General features: G+C 41.8%; 1 long non-coding RNA gene across 8 annotated transcripts in view; it reads right to left on the reverse strand.

Moving 5' to 3' along the window:
- Positions 1 to 10,192: 10,192 nt before the first annotated feature.
- LOC127354172 (uncharacterized) overlaps positions 10,193 to 11,561 on the reverse strand; it is a 15,075-nt gene continuing 13,706 nt past the window's right edge. For all 8 annotated transcript variants that reach the window (XR_007881477.1, XR_007881476.1, XR_007881474.1 and 5 more), the window contains one exon: positions 10,193 to 11,561. This exon is cut by the window's right edge and continues 3,386 nt beyond it. This is a non-coding gene — a long non-coding RNA (uncharacterized LOC127354172).

Below are 11,561 nucleotides of genomic sequence, written 5' to 3' on the forward strand. Positions count from 1 at the left end.
ATGTATATATAACGATATTTGTATATTCATTTGTTCAGTTCAGTCGTGTGTCCGACTGTACTTGTACTGACTGTAGCCTCAGCATGGAAGCATCAGTGTGTGAGTGTTGAGCTGTCAGTAAACCCTCTGCTGGAGGGTGATGATGATAGCAATGTCGCTGTGGCAGGTGCGGTCCTGCATGCCATGCAGGTGATGTCTCTCATGCTCACTTAGCTAATGACTCCAATTAAAGTAATTAAGAGCTGGCACGGAGAAACCTGCTCACCCGCCTGCTGCCAACCCATCCATTCCTCTTCCTCTTCACCAGTACACATCGCCCACCTCGTACCACTACATGCCATCATCCATTGCTCTACTTCGCTCTCCTGCCTTCCCTTAATCTTCCTCTCATGGGCACCTCACCCTCCCCTTCATGCCACAACCACCCTGCACCTCTGCTCCTGCTGAGGCCTTTAAAAGAAACATGAAGCCTAAAATCTGCTAACTGCTCCACTCCAGAAGCACTTAAGAGACCCTCAGCTCAACTTATTGTCACAGAGACAGCTATGGAAGGGAAAGAGCGAAGGCCGGGTCCGGCAGGAGAAAGAGGGGAGTTAAATAGAGAGAGCGGATACGAGCCAGGTCCTAACGAGGGGAGAGATAATTGTTTTGTTTTGTTAGGGGCCCTTCTTCAGTGTGGAGGGAGTTGAAATGACACACCACACATGGTTTTTGGATGAAGTGGGCAAAACGGGGGAGGGATTGATGCAAAAGTGGGGAAAGTGTGTGTGTGTGTGTGTGTGTGTGTGTGTGTGTGTGTGTGTGTGTGTGTGTGTGTGTGTGTGTGTGCCGCGTGTGTGTATGTGGGGGGGGGGGACATATGTAACACAGAAAAAGGCTCCAAAAAGCTTCAGCCACAACAACGCAACACTGGAATTTGCTAAGTGGTTTGGTGGTTATGCACATTGTTGTCCTCCACTCACAGTACCTTGAGAAGATTTCAATGTCAAAATACACATTAATCACAGAGTAGTTCAATATCACAGTCCACAAATTCCAACAGTGGGAAAGACCACACCGGGCCAAGCTGGAGACACAACTTTGGCTACCAGGCCTGGTCAGATTTATCAAAATTTATGAAACGGCAAACATATGAATCTCTGGTGTCTTGGTGTTCTTTCAACACTTGGATTCCCAGACTGACAGTCAATGTTCCTGGATTTGTAGTTGGCATGGTAGTACAAACACTTTTCCAGAATCTCATCATATTTTCTGTGAGAAAAAGTCTTTGATGTGAACCCTGGGTTTACCTCCCTCTGTTTTCCCCATGTGTCCATTCACTCCATCCCATTTCCCTTTTATTTGTCTGCAATTCTGCATTTGTCTCGACCAGAAGCTTACGTTGAGAAATGCAGTTGTGGCTCGTTATAAAACATTACTAAATATGTGTGAAACTAAACCATAAAACCTTTTTGCAGGATAAACTGCATTAATTTTCTGTCCCTCACATAGTGACACTGTGAAAAGCGTCACTAGTGACATTCGAGACAGTTTTTCAGAAGCCTCGTGAAAACCACCATCATCAAAATTACAGCTGAGCACACTTTGGTAATCTGGCGACCAGCAGCATCAAGCAAATTATCCTGGTGGACTGTCTCTTTGAGCCAGGCCGGCAAATCACCTCCAGAAGCCTGTCACCACTTCCATGAAGATAAATGGTATCATTAAACAGTCTCCATCATGCATTAGCTGATCTGGAATCCACTTTCTGCTCAAAAGTGGAAATGGCTATGGATTACTCTCAGTCATCAGATAGCACTGACAGAATGTGCGGCAAACATTGCTAACTCATTTTGCCACAGCGCTCATCAGGATGCTGCAGTGGACATTTCACAACAAAACAGTTTTCTAATTTCCTCATCTTGAATTATGGTCATGAAATACTGATTTGTGCTCTGTCTGTTAATAGAATCAATACCAATAGAGACACAATTTATCCAACACATTCTGCCAGTGTCATAGATATCTGTCCACAAACAGTCATCCTCACAGTGGGCAGGAGAGGAAGAGTAGCATGCCAGTGTGTGTGAGAGAGAAAGAGGAAGAGTGATTGAGAGAGAGACAGACAGACACACACATCGGAGGTGGGGGTAGAAAAGGGAGGGAGGGGGAGCAGTGCACCAGTGTTCAAGAGAGATAGGCCAAGTGAGAAAGCGAGGGAGTGTGTGCATGTTTGAGTTTGTGTAGAGGGGTACAGAGGAGGGGTGCAGGTGGCATGGAGCTGGCGCAGGCCTGGCCCACTGTCCCCTGGCAGTGCCAGGCTCCATCTGTCATCAGCAGGAACATCTGCAGCCCAAGGTGCCCTTGTCACCCAGCGTTAGAGTAACGAGTTTGGCGTTTCCATTAGTCCAGGGCCCTCGCCCGCCCGGCCGGCTCTAGCCAAAACCATGGCATTTTGGGTGTGAGCTTGTGTGTGTTTGCTTGTGAGTGAGTGTGTGTCTAGATATGAGACAGGGAGAGGGAGAATGAGGGAGCGAGCTTGGGGTAACTGGATGTGTTTGTCAGTTTGTGCTCTTGTGTGTGTGTGTGTGTGTGTGTGTGTGTGTGTGTGTGTGTGTGTGTTTGCAGGAGAAGTGAGCGCCAAGCCAAAACAACATGGCAGTGCAGAGCGTTGACCCAGCTGGGCTGAGCCGGCATGTCGAGTCATGTCCCCTCCTGATGTGAGTGTGCCCAGTGCGCTCACACCGCTGCCAGACCCAATCTCTGGTCCCCTCTCCTCCTCTCTCACTCACTCTTTCTCCCTCTCTCATCTTCCTGTCTTCCATCTGTCCGCCTCCCTCTTATCTGCCCTCTCTCCCTTACCTCTCTGTGCCCCTTGTAGTTTCCTCCCCCTGTACGCGGAGTCCTCTCACACCCTGAGCCTATACTAACATTCTGCCTCTGAGCGCTACTCACATTTTTATCTTCCTTGTGTCTAAAAAACAGATGGTACTTCTTTCCCGGCTCCCTCTTTTCATCCTTCTCTCTGAGCCCCCCTCCCTTCCCTCTTGTCCTGTGTTTCTTTCCATCCAGCCGGCGTATCACTGATCCTAACTGGCAGTCCACCTGTTTATTCTGGCCCCCCCCCCTCACTAATTTATAAACCTGAATCATTTTCCCTCTCTCTCAAGGGCAATAACAAGGTTTTATTATTACTTATTGTAGTTATTACTTTTACATGACATTTTGTTAAGACTAAACATGGCTTACACAGTCATCAACTCCACTTTCAGCAAGATGGCTGCTGTTTGTGTTTGCACCACATGGTGGCTCTAACGAGCAGCAATCTGTCTTAACATTAATGAACCGAGCTTTGGCTGCAATTGTGTCAATTACCCACAGAATACTAATCAGACAAACATGAGAACATCAGAATGAGATAAGATTGATTATTCTTTTCATTTCCTGTATCACATGTAGGCGTGCATCATAAATCAGTTTTGACAGCATTTATGAAACTAATGTTTAGCCTAAAGGTCTGAGGGAAATTAGACACTACTTAATAAAAGCCTCACATTCAGGCCTCAAGCAAGTTGGACTTCACAAACACGTACACGCACTCAAATGCATAAACACTCTTTATATAATATTTTAAAATTCTCAGTTAAAGCTGCAGCTTTGATCTGTGACACAAGTCCATTCACTTCCTGTGAGAGAGCAGAGGGTTTTAAGTTATAGTTAAGACTTATTTTTCTCTTCTTTTTTTTTTCTTGGCCTGTCCTACAAAGGCTTCTCGTTTTGCTATCAAAACTTAAAAAGTGGTCTGGAGATTGAGAGTGAGTGAGGCAGAAAAGAAGAGCCATAGTGAGATAAAGAAAAGGGAAGCGACAACTGCTAATCAATAAGATTTCTCCAACCTTGTTTTTTTTTTCCTCTCCCCCCTGAGGCCTGCGGCATTCAAGACGAGCCAAGACGAGCTTGGCATTGTCGAGCACGCCTTAAAAAGAAACACCTGCGAGGTGGAAGACTTAAAAAACCAGCAGAAAAAAAAAATCCTGCTTTTCGCAGCTCTTAAAAATGTTGGCAAATGTTCCATGGGTTTTTCTGGGAACAAAACAGTAAAAAGAAAGAGCTCCCATGCAAGTGAAGACAAAAGGGGATGGTTTTCCATAGAGATGGAGGTGTCATTACACTTGAGACGGTTGCCAGATTTGGACTTATCTTACCCCCCCTCTCCCCACCCCCACACACGTCCTTGTATCTATACAATCTTAGTTTATTATCAGTGCTTCAGCAGTGTAGAAAACAAATAATGAATGGTAATATTTAGCTGTTGACAAAATATGTATGTGGCTTTAGTGGGAGATGGGAACAAGGGAATGTAGCAGAGAAACAAAGATGGAGAAAGCCGGGGAGGGATGGGAGAGGAGAGAGAGAGAGAGGAAACTGGAAAGGGGGGTAACTAAAGCAGATGGCACTCTTGGCATCCACCTCTCTCTTAAATCTGTTTCTGCTGTTTTTCTCATGTGCACGAGGCTTTAACCCTGTGGTAACCTGTGTCCCAGCCTGACCCCGAACCTAACTGCTGTATGTAACAAGCCTGCGGTGTGTGTTTGTGTGTACACACGCATGTTCATCTCTAGTGTTTCTCTGTCTACACACTAATTTAATCGGCACCCTAAGTGAGTATCAGTGGTCTCTCTCTGTGTTTGTACTGCACACACTCGTGCTGCATCTCTTGTGCTTTACCTGACAGAGATGTTCTCATGTTTGGAGTGAGGGTGGTTCCTACTCGCCTTCTTAAATTAACCTGGCTTCACCGGAGGACCCAGATATTACTCAAAATCTCTCCCTCAAATTTTTTTATTTCTGCCTACAAGATGAATCAATGATCAATCAAAGTGATATGTATGGCAGATCTGCCCGGGGGCACAGTGTTGTACAGCGCATACGTAGCAAGTCTGGGCAGACAGTGCTCTCAGTCAGAGCCACCCACTGCTGGAATTGTCTAGTTATTGAATTAAGAGAGAGCTCTGATTACTTAACCTTTAAACATAAATGTAAGACATAGCTTAAGGAAAACCAAACCACCTCATCTATGGCAGTGCCTTTACACTATCTTTGTAGTACTTGTTGAAGCATTGTATTGATGACGTTAGGGCCTAATTTATTATAACCTGCCCAGGGACTATGCAATGAAAATCAGCTAATTAACTAACTCAGGCACATTTCCATTGAAGTGTAAACTGCCATGTTGATTAATGTGCCTTGTCCCTGGTAAATAACAAAATAATTAATTCATTAATTAGTGGAATTTAACTAAGTATACATTAACTCAGGTTCTTTGTTGAGGTACTTGTATTTACTTGAGTATTCATCATACTCCAATACATTTATTTAACAGCTGTAGTTGCAAAATGAAATTGCAAATGAACGCTTTATATGAGCTTATAAAATACATTAGTAGAATGTACATTCAAATTAGATCTGTACCTCAATGCATCACTCATCATAATCCAATAATATGATTCATAAATATATAAAACTGACAGGAGCAATTTTTCTGCTTAAGGAGTATGTTTTTTGTTATACTTTAAGTACATTTTAGTGCTTATATTTATATTTTCTTTTACTTAAATAACTGTGTTTGTATTGATCTTACTACTTTCTACTTCAACTCCACTACATTTCACAGGGAAATATTGTAAACTTCCTTCAATTAGCTGCTATACTTCTTATATTTTTTGGATTCAAATTTTACATGCAAAACAAATGTTCAGCTTATAAAATATGATGTATTATCATAGAATTAACTACTATATGAAGTAATTAAGTGGGTTCCATCTCAACCAGTAGCATTTACATCTTAACTGATCAATAATAATGATCCAGTACCATAATAATTGACGTAGGCTTTTATCTGCTTAATGAGTACTTTTACTTGTGATAGGTTTAGTTTAATATATTTTGACAATAATGGGGCTACTTCTGTGGCCTATTTTTATCTAAGAAATATTTTTAATGCAGGACTTTTACTTGTAATGAAGTATTTGTATGGTGTGGTGTTCCTACTTTTACTTCATTAAAGGATCTGAACACTTCTAAGACCAATAATAGTCTTTTGGCTATGATACATTTTTGACTTCTTGTTCAATTAATTTGCTCCGAGCACCATGTTGTAAGTGCTTTTCCACTCAGTCCACTCACAGCTGCTGCAGATCAGAGAAATTTCTTTTATTTCCTCAGTCGTGAGTCTAGAGATCAGCCTGCAAGCTTAAGGAATATTTTTTGTGGCATAAGCAGAAATATGCAATATATATATGTATTTGAAGTTTAGAAAAAGGCAGAACATGAAGGAGCAATAAATCGCTGCAGCTTGTGATTGTCAGGAGAAATATTCTATGGTTCAAACACCTGGGACGTTGTCGACTGTGTATTAAGGCCACATCCATCTCTCAGTGAGTAGAAACATTCATGTGCTGACTCCCATACATGCTCCCATAAACAGACTATAGATTTCACTGAATGCACATCACTTATATGTGGGGAGCCGCAGTGGTGTGAGCTCATTTGCATAATCTCCCATTTAAAGAGGGATGTGCTGGAAGCCGGTGGGGGGTTGATGGTAAGGGCTGGGGTGGGGAGTTGGGGGTGTGGGGGGAGTGTACAAAGTGCCCATTGTGCAGTCCCAGGATAGGGAAAATGCCCTGTAGGGCCTGGTTTGCGTGTGTGACTGAGAGTGTGTGTTTGCGAATGTTTATCTGTGTGTGGCTGTGTGTGGGAGCCACACCTGGCAAGAGAGCCTGAGGGAAGCAATGAGACCACTATAATGAGTGTGTACATATCTATATATGTGTGTGTGTGTGTGTGTGTGTGTGTGTGTGTGTGTGTGTGTGTGTGGGTGTGTGTGTGTATGTGTGTGTGAAGCAGATATAGTCGAGGGGATTTCATTAGGACAGACAAGAACATTAAAATCTGTGGGCCATGTCAATCCTTTATGTCCTAATTGTTTCCCTTTATTAACTTGGCTTGTTATTATGCCATTTTCTTTCTCTCTCACTGTCAAACAAACACACACACACACACACACACACACACACACACACACACACGTACGGTCACACATACTCCCACTCACTTTCTCCCACACTCAGCAGTAACCACACTCTCCATTATGCCAAATCATAATCTACCCAAGACGCAGCAGGCCGATAGGATCAAACTGGAGAAATAACGGTAAAATCAGATTTTTTGGGGGGGCTTTCGAGGAAAACAGCCCAAAAGTGCTGAAATTGCTAGTGGCTGTGTCTCTAATGGTAAAACGTAATGCTCAGCAATCTGCTTAATATCCCCACCGCACTCATTAGATTAGTGAACATTAAGGAGATTGGAAGATTTGCACTCTATTGTTTTACCATGGCAACATAGGGGCACAGAGGCTACACTGCTAATGGCGAGGAACAAGAGGTACGAAGGGAAGCTTTTAATGGGCAAGGAGGTTACTGAAAGCTAAAGCTGGTGTCTCTTCTGGTATAGAAGCAGTGTGAGACAGGGGAACAGACAGACAGGAACCAAGGCACACATAAACTAATGCAAAATATCTCAAAAGGGGCAGAGATATGATTAAGAACATTCACCTACCACACACACACACTCAAAAACACAGAGGGAAACATTTCTGAACCCCCCACATCACAAAGATCATTGTACAATTATATTCTTTCTTCATCAGTATGGGAAACAGTAGCTGCCTGAAGTTGTCCCCCTATTAATGACTAATTCCTCGGCTGGTTTGGCTCAGGGCAAGACAGAAAGCAGTGTGTGACCACCACCAGTAAAAGCAGTGCCATGCTGGGATTCAGGAACGTTATCGGAGCTCAAAGTCCTAATTCCACACTGGGAATTCTGCCATCAGTAACATAATAAGTCCACTTTGGCTGTGAGGGAGAGAGAGAAAGGTTTTTTTTTTTGCTTGGCTCTTTTGGTTGTAAAGTTCCTCAGGCGAGCGTAAACAGATCAACAGAAAAACAGCTATTTTATTTTGCAGGCTCCCAGCAGTTGTACAAGCTAATAAGAATAACTATTAAACTCATGTTCTGGGTCCCAGGGAGGGATTTTTTTAGGAGAATTATATGACCTGAGCTCTGTAGGGTGTTTTATAGTGCTGGGGTGAACCAAAGCTGAACAGAGATTAGTACTGCATACATCCACTGCAATTGCAGAACTTGTCAGAGGCTTATTTCCCAAAGCCTTCCCAATCCTCCGTTTCCTCTTATTGGCCTGATCACGTCTTACCCACAAAGCAGAATTTGTCTCATTATAGGAAAGTCTGATATTTAACTAATATTTTACATTTGGATAATCATTATCAATTAGATCAATTTGCCCTGACTTATTTATATAAAACAGCGTTTTCTTCATTTTTTGGGGACGAAAGCAAATTTTGGCAAAGCCCAAGATGACCCACAGTCCTCGTAGCTTGGAAAAGGTCACACAAACATTTCAGAGAGCAGACGAGAGTGACCGTGAGCTCAATGAACAACTCGGAGGACAACACAAGATTATGCAAACATTTACTTAAATTCTAATGAAGGTGCATAGCATTCATTTTCTTAATATTTCAAAAACGGGTAGTAAATCCACAGTGAGCTCTTTACTGGGTGCATGATAGTTTTTCTAGGAGGTGCAAAATAAAGCCTAAAGTTTTTGCTTTGAATACCATTTTGGGGGGATTTAAGTTATTCTGTTGATGTTTTTTTAAACCCAAATTATGAACATACTGGTTCATTTAATGTTGTGCCTTAGGTCAAAGATAGCTGTGTGCACAGTTACATCCCAGCACATTACCATTAGCTATATAAATATGTGGCTTTAATGTCCTTCCTAAAGAGAAAAGCCTTGTTTGTGATTTAGGTGAGATTCAACACAAAGTCCATTTAATATTTTATTGCTCATTACACGATAATTTAAGGCCTAGTTTAAGTAAGTTTAAGAAGAAGTTTTTCTTGATGGATGGCTATTAAAAAGCTTTGTTGTTTTGTGTTTTAGGAATCAAACAGGAGCCCATGTCCGTTTTCATTTGGAATATAATGTGATATCATATGTATGAAGCTATGTTTCTGTCTGACAAATATTTCACCACTAAAATTTTATTTTTGGTGACTAAGTCCATGAACGAAGAAGCACTTTTATGTACTATTTGAATTCTTTAGGTCAGCGTGTACACATCCATAATTGAAGGCATATTTGAAATGTGTAATCTTGCATCACTCTCTTTATAAAACAATGTCCTAATCTATTTCTAAGCAGGCTTTTAGTGTGTTCACAAAAATAGCAAAAAAAAAGCAGAAAGCGTGTAAACTAAATGCAGTCGACTTTTGAGTGTGCTGTTGATGGATAGCACACTCCCATAATGCAATGCAATGCAAATGTAAATAGGTTGAGCATGGTTGTGAAACAGCTTCAGAAAGATGTTGGAAAACATTTTGATGTCTCTTTGTGAAAATCAATTTGCTGTGTCTTTTCTGCCAAAGTTTCAGAATCACATCTGATGTCACAAGTATAATTCCCAGTGAGTATAAAATGGTAAAATATGTTGATATTTCTAACTGCTAAAACAGTATACTATGACAATTAGTATGTATACTGTCTGGAATTAGTATGCAGTGTGGATTTGGGACACAGCTGTCTTCAGGGTCCATTGAATCTGTTGATGAAATGTAGCATCATAGTAACATCATACACAAACCACTAGAGGCCACTAGAAGCCCTGTCCGTAGGATGTATGTGTGAGAGCATATAGACCACAATTAGGCTGTCATCAGCAGGTCTTGGTTTTTCAAAAAAGGTTTACAACAATAATTCCGTTTATGTCATGATGTGATGGTTGTTTTTAGATTTTACTGGCTTAAATAGAAACAAAGAAATGACAAAAAGCAAAATTTTGTCTTTTATGTTACTGGAAAAAAATATAGGGGTTATATGTTACACAGTTTAGCAAAGGGATATCTTTAAGCAGCCTAAAATCAAATCAGAATTTTGTTCTATGTGTAGAAAGATTTGGCCAAATTTAGAGACAGTTGCTCTTGGCTTCTATTCATTTCACATTAGTAGAGGCTCAGTTGCGCTGAAATGCAGTGGCTGCTGAAGCCAGACCACAAAGTTGTAGTTCACTTTGGGCATATGCAACGTTGAGGTCAAGGGACCTTTTGACTATTAAAAAAACAAGAATTAGTCATAGGCCCATATTACTTTAATACAAACACACACACACACACACACAGAAACACACACAATTATTAGCATAGGTGATGTGGCTTGTTTGTATTCATCACAGTGAGCTCTGTATACTGCTGATTAGGAATTTCAGGTTACTTCTACACTCACTGTTAATTACTTTGGATGGGAGTGCACAAGATAAATTCACACACAGACCCACACACACACATACACACACAAACATTAGCGGGAACAAAGGAAGATGCCAGTATGAAAACATTAACCATCAGTGGAAATCCAGAGCCAAATTTAAAGTTAGCACTTGGATTTGAGACTCTCTGGTTTAACCAAAACAAACACAGGATGTACTCACAGAGAATGCATGTATGCTGTTCACTCTTAGACAGTTCCTTTGTTATTGAGTTTATTAATCAATAATATGTCAAAGCCAAAAACATGCTATGCTATGTTTTTCATTTCATGATCATACATATACAGTTTGAAAAGCATTGAAACAGTACGATTAAATACAAACTTTCGAAGACAGAACTCAATAGACAAGGAGAAGAGAGTCCTTTTCGCAGTGTGTGCATTTGTTTATTTGTGTTGGGGGATATAGTGGTCTGTAAGCATGAGTTGGCGGGCAAAGTTGAACTTGCTGGCTTTGCCGCTGTCCTGAGTTTCCTACCAGTGTCTAAGCATTTAGCCGAGGTTGGCACAAGATGTCCAACACGCACACACACACATACATACCCAATTGTATGCTTTATAAGGTGCCCACTGATGTCATGGCAACCCCATATCCTCAGCTAGAGGGAAGATGCTGTGTGCCAAAAAAATGCCATGGTAACTTTTTTTTTTGAAAGCCACGTTGCCCAGAAACCTTTGAAGCTTATTAAGTGAAACCAGTAGGGAGACAAATGGACAGGGAGGGAGAGACAGAGAGAGAGAGAGAGAGAGAGAGAGAGAGAGAGAGAGAGAGAGAGAGAGAGAGAGCGGGAGAGGGAGAGAGGAACAGGGGGAAGAGAGAGAGAGAGAGGGATAGGAGTGCGTCCTGTTCCAGGGCCAAAGTGGGCCTTTGTTTTAGGGAAGGGAACATTGTGAACCTGCAGTGAGGAGGCACAGCAAGCTGGCTAACGCTGCCTTCAGTGGGTTCCACCTTAACGTACTATTACAATGGTGGTGCATTGAGTTCTGTTTGTCAGAGCAGGTTAACGTCCATGTTGAGCTCACGTTCACACTTTCATCTACTTTAAAACGTTGCACCAGTCTGCTACCTGGCATTACATGGTGTTGGCAAGAAGCAGCTAATAGGCAATATTTGATGGAGTGTTGTGAGCTGTGTGTGTATTTGTGTGTGTGGCTGCATTTTTATTCATGATTAT

The sequence above is a fragment of the Dicentrarchus labrax genome, unplaced genomic scaffold, assembly GCF_905237075.1.
Source record: "Dicentrarchus labrax unplaced genomic scaffold, dlabrax2021, whole genome shotgun sequence".
NCBI lineage: Eukaryota > Metazoa > Chordata > Actinopteri > Moronidae > Dicentrarchus > Dicentrarchus labrax.